Consider the following 17,963-nt stretch of genomic DNA (forward strand, 5'->3'; position numbering starts at 1 on the left):
GACATCTAAAATCCATTGCTTAATAATGACAGACTTGTGTGGCCGCAGGAGCATAAGCAGGAGTAATGGGAGAGTATGAGGATATGGCAGGTTTTCCTTATGTCATGCTTCCTAATCTACGTGAAATGCAGATGAGACACACACATAAAAGGGATGGTTTTTCAGTATTTGTGGGGACAAGCTTCTTCCAAGGATCTGGGAGAGCTCTAAATCTTTAATGCATAAGGAAATAGCTCACGTTACTATTCACATACGTTTCTGGGTGGAATGACTTATGGATGTGTAGATAGTAATAAGTATTGCAAGATGCTTGAAGCACTTGGTATCACGTGATGCGCTGTAGTGTCAGTGCTGAATTGTTTGGCAGAAGCCGATGTGTGACAAGGGGTGGGGGGAGAGAGGAGAGAAAGAGAAGGTGAGAGGCCTTGTTCCAGAAGGGTACATGTTCAATTTATGTTGATTAGTTGTTTAAAATAACTGGAAAACAACATAATGCTAAGCAGTTTGGCTGTGTAATGGATTTAAACTCTCTAAAACAGCCACCACAGCCCAAAATTGGTGGTCACAGCATGAAATTTGAAGTTGTGAACAGCAGATCTTGCAATGAGCGCTGTCGTTTTCTAGCATCTTTACAGCCCATAGTAATTAAGAGCTGCCAAACATAAAGTGTATGTTATGCATTCCTCTGACCTTGCAGAAAATAGTATGTGGCTATTCTTTGAGCTCCTGCTGCCTTCTTTGATGATAGATGTAGGGAAATGGGATGATGTTTGAAAACCGAGGTGCATTTGCCTTCCTATCAGAACTGTTTGTGCTGACTGCAGCATTTAACCCTGTCATGCAGTCTGATGAACATATCACAGCTTGACAGCCAGAGGTATTAGTAGGAAGAGGTTGCCACGTTTTCTCTACAGAAAACCAAGTTTCCCATACCCTAACCAAATCTGACTGATAAAGTGCATGAACAACACTGCGGCTTCTGCCAACAGCCAGGGAAGAATATTGCCACAAAGTGACATTTCAGTACTGCAGCAAATGTGGTGTTGGAGTGGAAGAAAGCAGAATCACATTTGTGCCATAGCCATTATATTGGCTGTATTGTGACAGGCGAAGCTCAATGGGAAGGGCCCATTTCAGCATCAGCAGAAATGCCTTCCCTGCTGGGCTTGGAGAAAAATTAACAGGGCTCAGCTGTGGCATTGTAACAACAGAGTGTCAACCCAACCATAAGCGGGAGAATATATTTTAAAAAACTAAAGGTGACTTCTTTGGTTTGGTGTGTATTGAACACCAGTGACTGAGCCATTAGGCCTTCTTATATTGGTTTTTGTCTTGCTGTACTATCGGGAGCAAGGACAATGCATTGCAAGAGGGATTTCACTCTGCTGTGCAGTAGCCCATTGGCAAAGAAACTGCATTGGTTTGTTCCTTACAATCAGCAGTGACAGTGTGCTTACTTCTCTCAAAAGCAGCAGGACAATGTTAAAAAGATATTCCTGGGAGTTGTATTTTCTTGTTCAGTTAGCATCTTCAGGTTCCCACTGGATGCTAGTTTTAAGCTGGGTTTCTTTCCTTGAAGCATACGTGTATTGTGCTAGCTGTCCAAACTTGTAAGTTACTCACGCTTGTTTGTAATTCCTGGAAAGAAAATTCACCCTCCAGTGCTGGCTCCCACAAAACAAGGAAGAAATGAAACAGTAAGGTCAATCTTGAATTTTAAGCTGATACAAAATGAGTTGTTACAATAGATGTAAAGGATGAGGCTACAACACAGCAGTAGCTGTACCTGCTGTAAGTGACAGGTGGGAGAAATTCTGTTCTTTTTCATCTGTGTTTGGATGATGGCCCAGTGCTGGCCACAAACTGCAATCCAGGATTAATCCTCACATAGTGTTTTCTTTCTATGTATCAGATTTCTCATTTTGTTAATAAGCACAGCCTAGCATGCACTTCAAGTCAGCTGTTCTGGAGTGGAAGCAACAGGGTTTTGCGTTATTGAAATGATGGCTCTCATGCTTTCCTAGAGCCCGTATTGTTTGACCAGGGTAGGGTGGACGGTGATCCTTGTAATCACAAATCCTAAACAGGGATTCTAGTTACTGATTTTACTTAATGGAAGGGGGTGGGGAATGTAGTTTATCCAGGATTACATATGTATTATATCACATTTTCGGATGTGCACCCTGCGGATTTGAAGGGGCTAAAGAGTGATCTTTTAAACTGAAAACCTTAAGCGGGCATTTGGAAATGGACCAATTGTAGGAAGCTCCTTCACTTACTCTCTCTAATGGAGAAAAGACAAACTGAGTTCTCCTGCAGAAACTGCCAGAAGACATGCACTGACAGCTAAGCTGGGAGAAGGGTCTGAGTCTTCAACTGGCAGTAAAAAGAGTTTAAAGAAGTGCAGGGATTGGTTTCCTGTTCAAAACAGTCACCAAGGAGCCCTCCCAGTAAAAGCGTCCCTGAAAACAGGGCAAACTTCTTGCTTCTGTTGCTAGGTGTTCTGAGAGATCTGTGCAGGAGTTAGGAACAACCCCCTCTTGTTGTTCCAGCTTTAGATACTAGATGGAAAAACGTGTCAGTGTTGTCCTCACCTAGGTTCTGGATGGGAGGTAGGAAACATTTCATGTCAGTACGCTGGCCTGAGGCATTTGCTGTCCTTCAGTCCCCTGGGTAAAAGAAGAGGGGATGGCTTTCCATAATATATCAGTTTGCCCTATCCACACCCTTCCCCCACTGAACCAAACACTGCAAGATAAAATTGTCTTCAAATCAGTCTTTTGCCATGAGTGCAAAAAGAGATACACGATGGAGTGACTGGGGAGAGGCCTCGCGGTAAACAACCTGACTGCTCTTCATGCTGGGCTAGTCCCATTCATTCCTGGACCTGTTTAAGATGACAGGGGTGTACAGCAGATTCCTTCCCCTAAATGTGTGCTCATTTCCTGTTGTATAAAGAGCCATTCAGTGAGGGGATTCAGTTTTCTAGGAGTCACATAAAGACACTGCCATGTAGGGACAGTAGACACTGCCATGCACTTACTGCATTTCCATGTGCTGTCAAGATGCCACTGGCCAGTTTGACAGTTTGGAAATCTTTTCTCTTGTTCAATAAAAAACAGAATAGAGTAATTTGCATTGCCAGTTTTAACTGAGAATTGAAATCAGCCAACAAGAAACCTTATTTTAAAGCTTGCTTGTTTGTCTATGTGGTAGCTACTCTCCAGCAGAAAGACTGGATCTTGCTGGTCTGTACCTATTAAAACATGTTGACGTGCAACTAAAATAACTTTAAAGTAAATTTCGTGTTAAGCAGAAGGACAGGGTTCACACATTCAGGCTATGATTCAATGCAAATCAGAAACAAAATTAATTTACTATGTTATTGTTTCTGAGAAGTGACTCAAGAAACTTCTTATATAGCAGTAAATTAAATGAAATGTTAAACTTGAAGATTTTGAAGTATTAAATAAAAATATTTGTAAAATATTTTCTTATAAAAATACTTTCTGATCAAAATACTTTCTGATGACCTCCTGAGGTCCCTTCTTGTGTGACTTATTCTGTGATTTTTATTCAGCTCCAATTTAAATGCAAAGCAAAGGAAGTGTTATTTGAGCAAAAGTGAACTGATTATTTTCTATTTTTGTTGCTCTTTTCGGAGTTTGGAACTAGCAGATACTAGTTTCTAACACCTAGTTTTCATTTGGAGGTAAGTCAGCTTTCCTGTTCTTCTGCCCCTCCTCAAATCTCAATTGCTTTCTGCAGTCTGAAAGAAGAGGTTATTGAACTAAACTGAAAAAACCAGCCTCTCTGTCCCTTTGCAAGAGGCTCCTGGTACGAAGGGTTAGTTAACTGCCCAGAGTGGATAGAGCAGTAAAGTAATGGCTTTTTCTGTGGAGGGACAAATTGTCCTCAAAACTTCACTAGGAAAGACATACAATTGAATAATGCTTTTTTAAAACAAGACCTGTTTGAAAGAAGGTTTGAAATTATGACAGTGTATAGTGAGACTTAAACTTGTGCTATTTTTATTTAATGTTGTTTCCCCTATCCCTGGAAGGGTGAGGTGCTTTGTTATTCCTAGTTTTTGTTTACCCTTATAAAGTATCCAGAAGAGTCCTCATGTGGAACTTTTTGCATCAAACTCCTGAAGTCCTTGAAAAAAGCTCTTTGTTCTTTTCTAGGCAGCTCAAATGTTCTTTGATAATGTGATATTAATGACATGATTATGCCCAGTCTTCAAAGAAAAACATGGATGTCCTTCTAGGCAGGGAAAATATCTACCAAAGTTGTAGATGGGAAGGAATCCACTAAAAATTATAAATTTGTATGCATAGCTATGAAGTGTACATAGCTAGAACCATAGAAATTCTTCAGATGTCAGCAGAGTCATGTTTGGCTGAGTGTTTTTTAAAAGTAATGTAAATTATGACTTGAAAAGTTTTACCCAGAAAGCTTGGTTATAAGCATTTGCTTTTATTAATTGATGCAGTGGTTGAATATTTGCCCACATTTAATTCTTTTGGGTGACCTTGTGGTCCAAGGAACTCTGCTTCCATCTCTGATTTAAACTTTCCATGCTATGGTCATGAAGGAAGTTAAGCAAGTTCAGTTTTCTTCGTCTTTAAAGCATGGAGAATACCATGTCCTTGGTTTGTTTTGTGTATTTATCTTATAAATGCTCATCATATTTAAAAGTTTGCATAATGGGACCCTGACCTTAGCAACACTCTGTAAATGCTGTCATCATACACATAATTCTAATAAAGCTTCAAAATGGTAAAGGACTAATGCTTTAGGATTATGCAAAACCCATGACGGGGGAGGGAGGCTAGAGAAGTCTCTCTAGTCCTTCAGGAATGCTACATTTCTTAGTCTCCACTGTACCTTATCTAACAAGGCTTTCAAAATTGTAATGAAAATTGAAACATGCCAGCTATAAAAACTACTCTCTTTTTGCTACAGTACTGGAAGTATTAATGAGACTACATTCCCCTGCAGTGAGCTCTGGGAGTTTTTGGAAGGTCTGTTCTGCACTGTCTGTCTCTTCCTGAAAATAAGTAAATGCCTCTACATAATCCCCTTCAGGATGCACCAAGCAGCAGCTTGTATTTTTGTGTCTTCCCTCCCCGGGTTGCATGGTGCAATGCCAGCGCACGGTGTGATGCAACAGTCTTGGAAATTCTTGGAAAAGCACTTCCGTTTGCTCTAGGTAGAAATTGTGTTGGCAGCAAAACTGACTCTGCTGTTTACAAGCTGGCAGTATTCTTAAATGAACTCCAAGAAAAGCAGTTTAATGTATGCGGTTCTGCATATCCATCCAAATGCAGAGGTGTTTGAGACTCTTGGCCTGTTATTATGGGTGGTGCCTTGGAGAAGGAATGTCTTGAGTATTTGCCCAAGTGTGGACCTCTTTTTAGCAGCTGTAGTCAGCTGGTTTATTCCAGTCAGGCTGGGTCTCCCAGTTTCTGGTTGCTGCTTGTAAGGTGATGGGTTTAATTGTTGTATTGATATTCCTCAGCTCCTGAGTGAGGGAAAAAGTGACCTCAGTCCGGAGAGAGGACCATCAACTTCATCCTGACCTTTATTTTGGTGGCTAAAACAGAGCTGAGTATGAGAATTTGTCTGCCATGGATAGGTTGTTTGAATCTGGAAAAATAATTTCATGTGTCTGTACCTCTTCACCTCTGCCTGTGTAAAGCTATGGTATTTTGAAGATGGGCTGAATTTCCATTAGCATTTAATGAACAGAAAATAACAATAGTAACTGCTACTTTCTAATATTGTACCCTGTTAGTTGTGCAAGACGATTTCAAGCTGAATGCTGTACTAATAATTCAGAGTTTTGTAAGTGGAACCAAATGCAGAGAAACCTAGTACTTTTGATAGAGCTGTAGTACTTGAAATCATGCATGGAGGTGTAACTAACCATAGAGGACAGTCATGGAAGGAAAATATATGTTAAGTGTCCTGATGAAACACTGATCATTGGAGTATGGAATTAAAATATCTACCTATCCAGAAAAGACATCCTTTCAACTCAAAGATCTCACAATGCTTTCATAATTAGTAATCTGTGACTTGCAGTTGTGTCTCTGGCATATTCATGTAACCTTTTCTGAGATGTTTATATGGCTTTCTGAAAGCTGCAGAAGAGTTCTTCCTTAACGGAACAGAAGCCACCGCCATAGCCCAGCAAACCAGCTTCCACTTCCATTAGAGGCACTGATTATGCACCTCAGTTTCTCTGTTTCACTTGTAATAAATAAAACCTTCTTCTCCTTTCCAAATTTTGAGAGTTCATATGAAGTGGGACTTGTGCTATGATACCAACTGTTCAATTTCAATAGACTTATCAGTTTTCTACCTAATGCCCAGAGCATCTAATGCCATATGCCATAGGCCTGGGATGTTCCCTGTCCTTCAACTGGTTGGACAAGAAAGGGGGAAAGGAGTCCAGGTGAGTTCAAGCAAGTTTCCATGTGCATCTGTGCTGCCATTATTCAGAACATTTGCCTATTTGTGCTCGCTTCCTCTGTGGTTACACGTGGACTCCTGTTACCTCTGTGTTTATCTAAAACAGCTTTGGTTGTACCCTCACCAAAAACTGAAAAACCCAAAGCACCCTCCTTAAAACTTCCTGGATCAAAAGCAAAGCACATGCCCTTTTGAGGTGGAGGGGAAGTCACTGCATTTCAATGGCTTTGACCATCGAAAGTGGTGAGTGGGAGGGTACCTGACAGCATTAGTGCCGTAGATTGACTGGCTGGGGTCACATTTTTCTAAGTGAGAAGGTAGCAGCTGTCCTTTGAGGCATGCAGGATGCAACATTTCAGGGGGAAGTTGCAGTTTTTTTTCCCATAAGTGGGAAAAGAACTGCTCCATGCTGTGCCAGGCTGCTGTCCCTTGCCTCCTCTGTGTCAGGGCAGGGGGAAGGGGGCTGGGTGCCCATCAAGAATGCTTCTGATGGCACAGAGAAAACAAGCCTCTGCTAAACTTACACATTACTGGAGACTAACCAGTCAAGTTTGTTGCTTTAATTTTAACTTCCCTGTTTTGTAAATCTTCTGGGAAGGAAGGATGGCAGCATCTCAGGTGAAGTCCATGTAATGCCAGGGTGTGGGATTTCTGTAATTCAGTGCCTGTTGTACTGTATTTTAAGAAAATGCTTGAAATTAGAGAAGTGGAAAGATAATATGAACACGGTCGTTTTGTAATAAAATAAAAATAGGAACAGTGCAAACTGGTTGTTGGTCAGATCATAGTCTTTAGGGGAAAATGTCTTTAATAGATGTCATTGTAAGGCTAACGCTGCACTTGTGAAAATTAGATTTAATGCTATAAATGGAGATAAAGCCCATTGCAGTTGACAATATACTTCCAGACAATGTCCCCAGCTAAAGAGCTTGCAGTGCAAGGCCCAAATAGGTGCTGTATAGATAACTGGCTGGGGGGGTCAGATTCTGCAAATGCTTACTCAGGCACTTTGCTTGAACTCGGTGTGACTGCTGGAGTAAGAGCTTGCACAATCCAGCCCTAGGAGTGGGGCTGGAACCTTAAAGCTGTTGGGTAAAACAGAACTGCCTGGGGGGTTTATTTATTTTCCAAGTGCCTGGTGAGGGAGGCTCTAAGTAGAAGCCCACTTCCGACCCTGACTTGCATGCCTGTTTATTTGCTGTAATCACCTGTAACCTGAAATTGCAAAACTCCTGTGGATACACTAATGATGCCTTTGTAAAGTTCCCCTAGCAAAAATTCAACTGGATTTTAAAAGCACATGCTTCTTTCAAAACACTTAGCTATAAAGTTCAATCCTGCCAGCCTGGTGGGCTGAGAACATTTTGGAAAAGGTCAGAGGGCCACATTGAATGCTATGGGTCCAATTTCCCAGGATGATTTGTTGCCTGTGCTCTTTGAAGGGAGTGGAGCACCTGCAAATCCCCTTCTGGGGATTCCCTTAAAATGTGGGGAAGCCTCCAACAGGTGTGTGGAGCTGGCATGGCCTTGGCCCAAGGTGGGAGAGGTGTGGCTGGGACACGTCTGAACCTGTACTTGGGCTGGAGCAGGGAATCAAAGAGGCTGTAAGTGGTAAGCTGTTCTCAGCTCCTCTCATTCTCCTGAGTGCAGGGAAGGGATGCTAACCTTCACCAGCTGGAATTCAGAAGCTGTTCTTCGTGGTTCTGCAGCCTGCTTGGAAGTAGCAGTGGGCAAGGGAGTTGCAGCTGCTTGTCCCCCCTCTGAGAGGCAGCAGGTTGGCTGCCCAGGCAGATGCTGACTAATTGTATCAGGAAAGAAGTGGGAGGCAATATAGCTGATTCAGATCCCTGCTTTAAAAACCCAGAGCCTGAGTGAATGCCTGATTAATGTATTTTCTTCTCAGATTCATTTGCTTTGAGGTCACAGTTCAGAGACTTAAGAGAAAACAGGCAAGACATTACGAGCCTCGCTGGATGTGTGACACACTCGCTGCCTAAGTGCTCTCCGTGTAAAAGGCTCTGACACAGGGAAGTCCCAGATAGACTGCAGTGTCAGAGAAGGCTCTGGCTGGCAAGTCTGCTTGGGTAGGGGTTTGAATCTTTATTTTTCTTAGGAGGCAGTTGCCTGGCTGGTTTTAAGAAGTTATTCTTTCTGATGGGTCATTGGATCTTCTTCATAAGATCTTTCTGGCTTATTTTAAACTTAAGGTTAACAAGGCATTTCTTTTGCTTTCATTGAAAAGAGTGTAAGCACTTCATCTGAGTAGGAAAAAAAAGCATGGTCATTCAGAGTAAGTCAGTCTCTATAGTGAATAACTGAACCAAAAAAAGTCCCAAGTGGAAGAGTACATCAATGCTGCTGAGGACAACAGACTTTTAAATTCTGTTCATCCCTAGAAGTCATAGAGAAAAATATGTTTTCTCTGTCCTGCTTCTTGTCAGCAGATTTGTCATAAAGAAATCTACCTCCTTCCCAATCTAGTTTGTAGAGTGTATTTGCTCTTCAAGAACAAGTCAGCACTGTAATCCTATTTCACGTTAACTGTTATGAAATACGGTGTTAACATTTTAGCCCTATACTGGCAGGAAATGGGATTTAAGATTTTTTTTTTTCTTTGAGTAAAAAAGAGTTCAGGAGCAGGATTTAAAAATAAAAGATCCTTACAATCCTCTCTCTGAGTCAATTTTCATAGCTTAATCTTTCAATTAATCTCATTTGCCTATTATGCAATTTGGCTTATGATTTTAACTATGATAGTCTTTAAATATAAGTTGACACTTCAGATTCCTATGCTGGCATTACCTCCTAGTCCATTGTGCCTGCTTATTGAAATTTATGCTTTGGTTATCTAACCTGTGGGATTCTTTTCTTCTTCCCCAGTTGTGCATATACTTGTTTTTCCCAACCATTCCTACATATTTGCTGCATCACTGTAATCTCCTTGTTCCCTGGACTGTGTTTATTCCTATCTGTTTTCTCTGTCTCCTTCCACACAAATTTTACATTGTGCTTTGGGCTGTCCTTCATAAATACAATTTCTTCACTGTAAGCTACTGCAGAACTTCAGAGAGCCACCAAAATAGTTGCAAGTTACATCCAGGCAAGTGTTGCTGTAGCATCCTGTTAGAACAGGACCTGCCTTTCAAAACTCTCTGCAAATGCTCTTCCTTATTATAATACTTCAAGGCTACTTGCCACAAATATTTTTTCCTGACTTGTATGAAACTGTAATCCTAGTAAATGAAGTATCAACGCAGATGCATTTAGGAACAGGGAAAATGAGGAATTTCCACTGTTAATTGCAGGAAAATCTGGCTGTTCTATTGACAATGGCCTTCAGCTTCCCTTAGTATTAGACATTTTAATATTTGATTAATTCTTCTGGAGCAGAAGAATCATATGACAGAGTTTTAAGGAATAATTCAAAAGAGACAGACTTTAATGTATTGCTGCTTTGTCTTGCCAAATACCAGTGGTTAGATTGAAGCTCCTGATTGTACAATTCCCACTTACTCTTGACATCAAACCTCCAGCCTATGTCAAAGTCTTGCTTTCTAGAACTGAATGTCCTTACATCTAGGGGAAACTTGTGACTGATGGAAGGTTTGATATCAAATGCTCTCAAATCCCACTGAAATTAGTAAGCTGAGGGTGCTGATTGCTAAGATCAGGCCCAGGATCAAAAATGCAATTTGGAGATCATATCCCTCCTGCAGCTGGATCACAGAGCCTTGGAGAGATGCAGTAGATAGTTTCATTCCCTGCCAGGGACAGTCCTGAGCCCTCTCATTAAATTGTTCATTATTTCTTATACACATATGTGCATTCTTTCTCTGTTTAAAATATATACATGTATATAATACCAGACATGAGTGTGCAGTAGCTGTCAAGGTACACTTGACATTCAGTTACAACAGGAAAAAATGGGTTTTGGTACTTAGTGCTGAATAGCAGAGGCCAACTCATCAAGTTTTTCTATTGCAAAAATGCTAGGTCTGAATTTCTTGAATAGTGTGTCTCTAATGGCCCAGAGACATGACAGCACATGTGAAGCACATGAAGGGGAAGACACGGGACATGAATTTTTCTACAGGTTTTAACAAAGCCAGAATCTTCCATGCCCTCTCTGCTCTGCCACACAGAACAAAAGCCCCAGGGGTTTTGTTTCTAAAGTAATTTGAGAGCTGCCAGCACAAAATGAAAGCCCCAAGGGTTTCCCCAGTCATTGAAGGGGCACCCACCACCTATAAATGTGAAAATGCAACTGAGCTGCACTTTGAAAGTGAGAGGGCAGTGGCCTGGCACAGCCACTGTGGGAGTCACTGAACTAGCAAGACTGACACAGTGTGGAACTCCTGAACTCGTGCTTAAACAAGTAATTTGTCTAAGCAGTATGTGACTTACTGCATGCTGCTGGCTTGTGGGCCCCACATCCTTAATGTTCCTCTCCCACCTTCCCCATATCTGTGCCTAAGTCAACTCCCCTGTAGGGATGCTTGATCTGGCACAAAATCTGCTGGAAAATCCTGAAGTCAGGCTTCAATTCAGACTCGGGCATGTAAGATGCCTAGCTCTAACAAGAAACGTGAGCTTTCCTCCACTGATTTTTAGGTGGGACTGCCACCATGGTGTGTGGAGGTGGGGGCTACGTGGCTCTGTGAGTGCAGGGCTGGTCCCAGCATGGGCTCCATGAACAGATGTGCAGGCTTTGGCAGGGAGCAGCTGCTTTCCCGGAGACCTCAGCTGCAGCTCCCCCTGAGCAAGCAGGGCTAAGGCACCATGGCAGGAGTGGGAGGGCAGCCTGGGCAGTGCCAGGGCTCTCAGAACAGCAGTGTGGGCAGTGCTGGGGCACTCAGGAGGGCAGCATGGGCAATGCTGGGGTTCTTGCTTCAACCCTTGGCTGCCTGAATTCCTGGCAGGCAGAGCTGCTGCGTGGCTGCTGTCACGGACAGTTGCACCTGATGTGTGGGAGTTACTTGGCACATGGTGGATGTAGTTTCCCATTGATTTTTGGTGGAATTGATTTATAGAGCTATTTAATGGAATTGATTCTTTTTACAACTTTTTTTCCCCTCTTAAAGACCAATTGTTTTTCTTGAGTGATGGCTGCAGGTTTGTGTTTATGTATTAATATGCTTGTGCACCCACAGTCCCAACTGTGTTCTCTCTACTCAAACTGAAAAAGAAAGTCTGAATCTCAAATGCCATCTTAAATTTTAATATTATGTTTGATGTATGACCTGGGATAAATTAAACGTGCTAGAACTTGCAAGATGAAATCCTAGTGGTGGGTATAACCACAAAGCAGTGTTCTATTAAGCCAAGGACTGTCGAGAATGTCTGTTGTGGTTGTGTCTGGGTTACGAGTGGCTCCCTTTGGTTTAGTGTAGGTGGATATTTTTATTCTGCCTGGCTTGTGAACAAGGGGATGAAACTTCAGAATTTACCTACAAGAGGAGTAAGACTCTGCTGACTTTTTCTTTACAAGCCTATAGGTCGGAACCACATTTTTATCCTAACCCCAGTATTTTTATTGTATTTTAATGTATTTCATTGATTGTTACTCCAAAGTGGTTTGTATTAAGGAAACATTATATATTATACCTGGAATAGTACTATGAGAAAGTGTGAATACCATAATTCTCTGTTACTGTTTGTATTTTGCAGGTCTATCAGTAAGTTTAAGTGGCAAATTTGTGTTGTGGTTTTGGGATTCTTTCTTATTCCCTTTCTTTCTGTCCTTCCTCTTTCAAGAACACTGAAATAAACATGGGCAGGATCCTTACTCTGGGTGGGACTCCTGAGCAGATATGCTGCCCAGATTTCCAGATCAGAGATATTTTAAATCTCTCTCTGTGTGCTGAGGGCTTAGGGTCCAGCTAACAACTGCCTGTCAGGATACAACAAAATAATCTCTGAACCAGCCAGCACCCAAGTCATAAAAGAAATTAGTAATCCAAAAGTACCTCCTTGAATGGCAAAATGAAACAAACATCAACTGTCACCGTTGTTGTGTGTGATCCCTGTGTGAAATTTAGCTAAACAGTTTGGCAGCTGAATGTAGCACTAACTGGATCTTCCAAGTGGTCTGATGTGAGCCCAGTACATTGGGTAACCTAATTATCACCACAGAAGTGAAAGGGATAGAGACAGCAGTAGTCAATGTCCTATTTGAATAGAAAAGCTCTGAACTTCATTACTGCTTATGAAAACTTCCACCCATGGCCAGCTGTAATCTGGAGCCATCTAAAAACTGCTGAGAATCCAGCAGGGCTCACTCCTGTGCATCTACCTTACACTGTGAGTTTAACAGGATGGCCAAGAATAATATCATTAGGATGCTGAGTGTGCAACTGCTGCGGGAGTGGGCTGTCCATGTGAACAAAGATTAGCAGGAAAACTGTAGATGGTAGATGCATGATGCAGAGCAGATAATAGCAGAGTATCCGGTTGTCTTGTATCTGCAACTCCAAATACCATGCACCATTAATTTTGGAAAAGGACTCCAAATGTAAGCAAATTGCTTTGACCCAGATTCTAAACTGGTAAAGGAACCTGAATTCACAGGCAAGGCAATATGGGCCCTTTTGCAAAACATGGTATTTAAATGTGGCTTGCTTAGAGAAACTTCCAACAACAATCAACCTTCACCCTGTGCCCGAGAGGACCACCAAGACTTTATTCAATGTCAGAGTGATCCTAAATGCCAGTCTTTGAGAGGGAAAACTGTATCCTTGCTTTGTAAATGAAACTGCAGCGGTTGAATTATACTGTAGTTTTACAGAGGTGTTTTATATACCACAACCACATTGTAAACTAGATGTTGTTTGCTTGGAATCATCCTAGTGATTTGTAGTCTGTCTCTGGCAGATATGTCTCTCTCTAACCATCACATGCACTAAGCAATTATGCAGAGTTAACAAAACCTAGAGAAGGCAACTGCTCTTATCTGTCTTGCCCCATGCCAAGTCTTTGCCTTCTACTCTCTGCTGGGAAATAGTACAAATTCCAGGCATTCTTTGGAAGGGAGAGGGTTAAATTTAAAGAGAAGGGTATCTTGTCTTTCACCACTACTGGGGTGGAAAGATTTTAACTCTGCCTGTTCCCCAGCGGTGCTTCTGTGTGATGACACATCCTTGTGGGATAGGTTGGATGTTAAGGATATGTACTGCCAAGTTTCTTCATTGTCATATGGCCAGATTCAGGACATCAGAAGAAGCATTTACATGAGAATACATGATTTCATAGTTGGTGTTATGTAAATTGGACTATGTTTGGCTTAGGGACTGCAGAACCCTAAGGCTGTCACTGGGCTGTACCAGCACAATCTCTTCCCTGAAGATTGTTCCAGTCTAAATAGTAGATGGTAGTAGATGGTAGATAATAGTAGATAGTAATAGAAGATAATAGTAGATAGTACAGCTAAAGGGGAGAGAGGAAGCAGAGACACAAACAGATGCATTATTTGGCCGAGATGGTGTGACAGATGTAGAGAATTGGGAGGAGAACCTAAACTCCTTCAGTTACAGTTTACTTTGCTGCCAGAATAGGCTACTGTTATTATAGCACTCTTTTTTTCATCCTTACTCTTCAACTAAATTAACTTTCCTTGCCTCGAGGACTGACACAGTCCCTGTACAGTCTTCTGGCTATCTTAGCTATTCCAGAGAACTGGAACAACAAGCACATAAACAAGTCACTGCACACTGACTGATCATTGCTTACTCTCTGTTCTTGGGGCTTTAGCTCATGGCAGTGAGAGGTAACCAGTTACAACCTAGGACAAAGCCAGCCACACAAGTAGCAGTTGCTTCTGGATTTGCACAGCTACTCATCAGTCCTGCTTGTTCTAGAGATGCCTACCTTGCATTTTGGTCTGCAGGTTCCTGGTACCAGCCCACATGGGGTGAGGCCAGGTAGCGCCAACACCACCTCAGGCTGCTCTGGCTCCACTTCAGATCTTCATGGGTACCTTGCTAGTGTTAAAAATGCCTTGCCAAACTTCTATCTTACAAAGCATTTGAGGGACAGCATTTCTGTAATGCCTGGATTTGGAAAGCTGTGAGATGGAAACAAATATTCTCCAGAAGATGATAAACAGGACCAAACAGTTACTTACTCTTTGTGTGTTGCCTTGGTAAATTTAAAGGCTTCCATGTATCAAATGATGCAATAGCAAATTCCTTACAGAAAAATAAAATGTCTGTAATCAGATAATGGTTGCTCTGGTGCTAGTGGTAATATGGCATTGAATATCTCTTGGTTTGGCTTCCACGATTCAGGAGTGAGGGGAACTGGAATGGTGTTTACTGAGCCAATAAACTTCTCACTAAACATAATTCATGAGCTCTAGCTGGCTAATAACCAGGACCTCAATGCTCTAACAGTTGGCCCCATACATCTTAAAACAAAGCTTTATTTGAAGTGAAAACTTTTAGAAAAATAAACTTCAGGATTTAGTGGCCTCTAATATTGTCCGCCTCCACAGGTCATGAGAGATCTCATAACTAGAAAGTAGGTTTTAAAATATTTCTATTGCAGTCTCTTTGACCAATGCTGAAAGACTGCTTGCTCCAGAGATTGCCTCGGCATAATTTTTTGTTTGCTGTTTTCAAACTTAGAGGAATCCATATGCTTCTTTTAAAATAGCACTCTGCAGGCATTCTTCTTCCCTATTTATGTTAAAAAGAGTTTCTGTTGGCCATTTGAGTGCTCTAGGCAGTCAGCATTCTTCAGCTCTATGAAAAAGGTGAAGAGCTGAAAGAAGGTTTAGTCTCTCTAAGATGGCATTTTAAAACTTACTTCCATAACCTTTCTTACAGTCCTAATTTTTCTCTGGAGAGATCTTCATCCATATAGGTTTATTTAAACACTTGTTAGAGTATGTATCAGGACTTCCCTTCCTCTCCTATGAATGAAAACCTGTGCTTCTGCAGGTTCACTCAAGGAGTGCTCCTCCTTGGAGCACTACAGAACTTCAGATCTGTATTGGCTCCAGATCCCCATAATTTCCCTGTGTGTAGAAGAGTATTCCTGTGTTCTGTGTTTGTTTAGTTTCTCATGAATTAAATTTACATTCTTAAAGAATCCTGAGCAGTGCTGAGGGGTGTGGGTGAATGGTGGCTCTGCTCTCTGGGGCACGTGTAATTTGTCTTGGGGCAGAGTAGTTCATTTTTAAGAACTGGGAATCACTTAATTTAGATTTCTGCTAATGATTTTACCTGCTGGGGAAGCCTTGCCACTCTGTGCTGCAGCTCCTTTCTTGGATGGATGACGAAACAAGGTCTGCCTGCCTCTTGTCAGATGCTTTGAAGTCTGTAGATGAAAGATACCATATGAATGCAAAATACTTGCCAGTTAATGTCAGCAAAGTCATTTTGCTTGTACCTTGATGAAAAAAGCTTTATTGTCAGCTTACAATGAATTGATCTGCATATGCGCCAGTAGTTCTTTCCCTTTTACTTAAGTATTTTAGAAAATTATATTGACTACCTCTCAGAAACATACAGGAAGGTTAAATAACAAGCAATAAAGATTATAGAGGAAATTTCTCATCATGTGATACCTTGAAGATAATATTTTGAAAGGGAAAGAAAATAACAACTATGCACAAGGAGTTTCTGCTAAATACTGTTTCATTGCTGTCTTTCACGGATTATTTTCTCATGCAGAGTTAAACCTAGTTGCATCAATGCATAGAGAACTTCTATTATTATACACTGATTTGATAAGATAATACAATTAGTGCCTTGGTCCATTGATGCAGACCTCTACTGTCCAAAACCAACATTAGGTTATTAAATCAATTCTCGTATTTGTTACAGTAATAAGATAAAATAGCATTATTTAGATAGCGCTTGTCTAAACTAAGATAAGTTGTTCAACCGTATCTCTGTTTGCTTATCCACATTCTTCTTCTGCTTTTAAAAACCAGCACAAATTCGTGAGGCAGTTGCAGGCTTTGGGTTTCCTGGTCTTTATTGTTTCGTGTGGTAAGGTCTTCCCTGTCAGTTATTTGTGTGTCGTCTGTGTGGCTCTGCATCCCCTTTAGCAGATGGGCACTGAGGAAATGAGTCTCCCGTGGATAAATGCAGCAGCTGCAGCTGCTTTCAAGAAGGGTATCCATGAGCAGGCCACAAGTGAGATGGTGTCCAGGCAGCTAATCTGGACAGATATCTACTGGCAATTTCTGCTGACACACAGATCAGGAGACCTGGAATTGATGGCTAAACTGGTACAGAGCCAAAGTCAACAGAGAAGAATTTTTAGGTAGAAAGGCAGATCTGAATTTCCCAAATTACAGTTATCTTGGGGAGCTTGGGAGCCTTCTGGCTTCAGAGCAGGAAGAAAGCGGCTTTGCCAAATGCCCATTTCAAGTATAAATGCTCTCTCAAGCCCTTAGTACATAGACCAATACAGTTATTTAATATTCTGCTGGAAGTGGGTTGACTTACTCGAAGTTTGTACAAATTGGCTTTGTAGGTAACCTTTGATGAGTTTTGTTTCCTGGTTGTTTTTTTTTTTTTTTTGGGGGCGGGTCTAGAGACACAGATCCTATAGGACAATAACTGATCCAACGCGATGTTAAGGGACCATGGTGTCTAGTGAGATCTGTTGTTTTTAAATATTATATTTTGTATCAACTTGTGCTGCAGACCACAAGTCTGCTCTGTCCCTTTGTTTTGTAACATATTTATTTGCATGGGAACATCCTGCTTCTTGCACATGTGAGGACTTCCAGGATGAGGGCTGAGCCCTGCTCAGCTTTGTTCCCAAATTCTGCGTTGGAACACAGGACTCTTTGAGAGTGCAAAGGGCCAAGCTGTGCTGCTGTGTGCTCCTGGTGTGCTGGCATGACTGTGCAGGGCCAGACAGGGAGGGAAGGCTGTTTAATGGGGCCATGTGTTATTGGAACTTGCCATCTAACATTCCTTGCTTTCCCCAGTGTGTTCTCCCCCTTCCAAGCTGGAATGCAGTAATTGCCATACCAGAAAGAAGCCATGATCTGTCTGTCTAGCCTGGCATCCTTTCTCTAAGACAGGCAAACACCAGATGCTTGAGGGAAAGGTATAAGAACTCCTAAAACAAACAAATATGGTATAACTTGTGCATAGAGGAAGTTGGTGGTTGGTTTATGCCCTGAGGTGAGGGAGTTTCTAGCCTTTACATGAGCGTGTAGCTGGGTATTCTCTTCATATATGACAGACTTGCACTCAAGCCACTCCCTGCCTCTGGAGTTGGGTGCCAAGGAACAGCAGAGCTCAGCTGCACCACTGCACTGTGCTGGTGTGGTCCTCAGTCCCCAACTTTTGTAGCAAGGGGTCTGAGCTCCCAGAGTGTGTTGCTGATATCATTGTCTGCAGAGGATGCCAAGAGACTGTGTTCCTGGCAGTATTACCAAGTGACAGGATTTACTCTGTTCAGTAAAGTGTGACCTGAGCTCTGCCCTGCTCCTGTCTTCTAAACACAAGCGCAGGATGGTT

At 41.8% G+C, this 17,963-nt stretch overlaps 1 long non-coding RNA gene across 1 annotated transcript in view; it reads right to left on the reverse strand.

Moving 5' to 3' along the window:
- Window positions 1-17,963, reverse strand: part of LOC128797032 (uncharacterized) — a 51,647-nt gene that overhangs the window by 25,954 nt on the left and 7,730 nt on the right. The window contains exon 3 of the long non-coding RNA XR_008433984.1: window positions 15,702-15,795. This is a non-coding gene — a long non-coding RNA (uncharacterized LOC128797032). The remainder of the gene's footprint in view (window positions 1-15,701; window positions 15,796-17,963) is intronic.

Source organism: Vidua chalybeata, chromosome 18 (genome assembly GCF_026979565.1).
Source record: "Vidua chalybeata isolate OUT-0048 chromosome 18, bVidCha1 merged haplotype, whole genome shotgun sequence".
Lineage (NCBI taxonomy): Eukaryota > Metazoa > Chordata > Aves > Passeriformes > Viduidae > Vidua > Vidua chalybeata.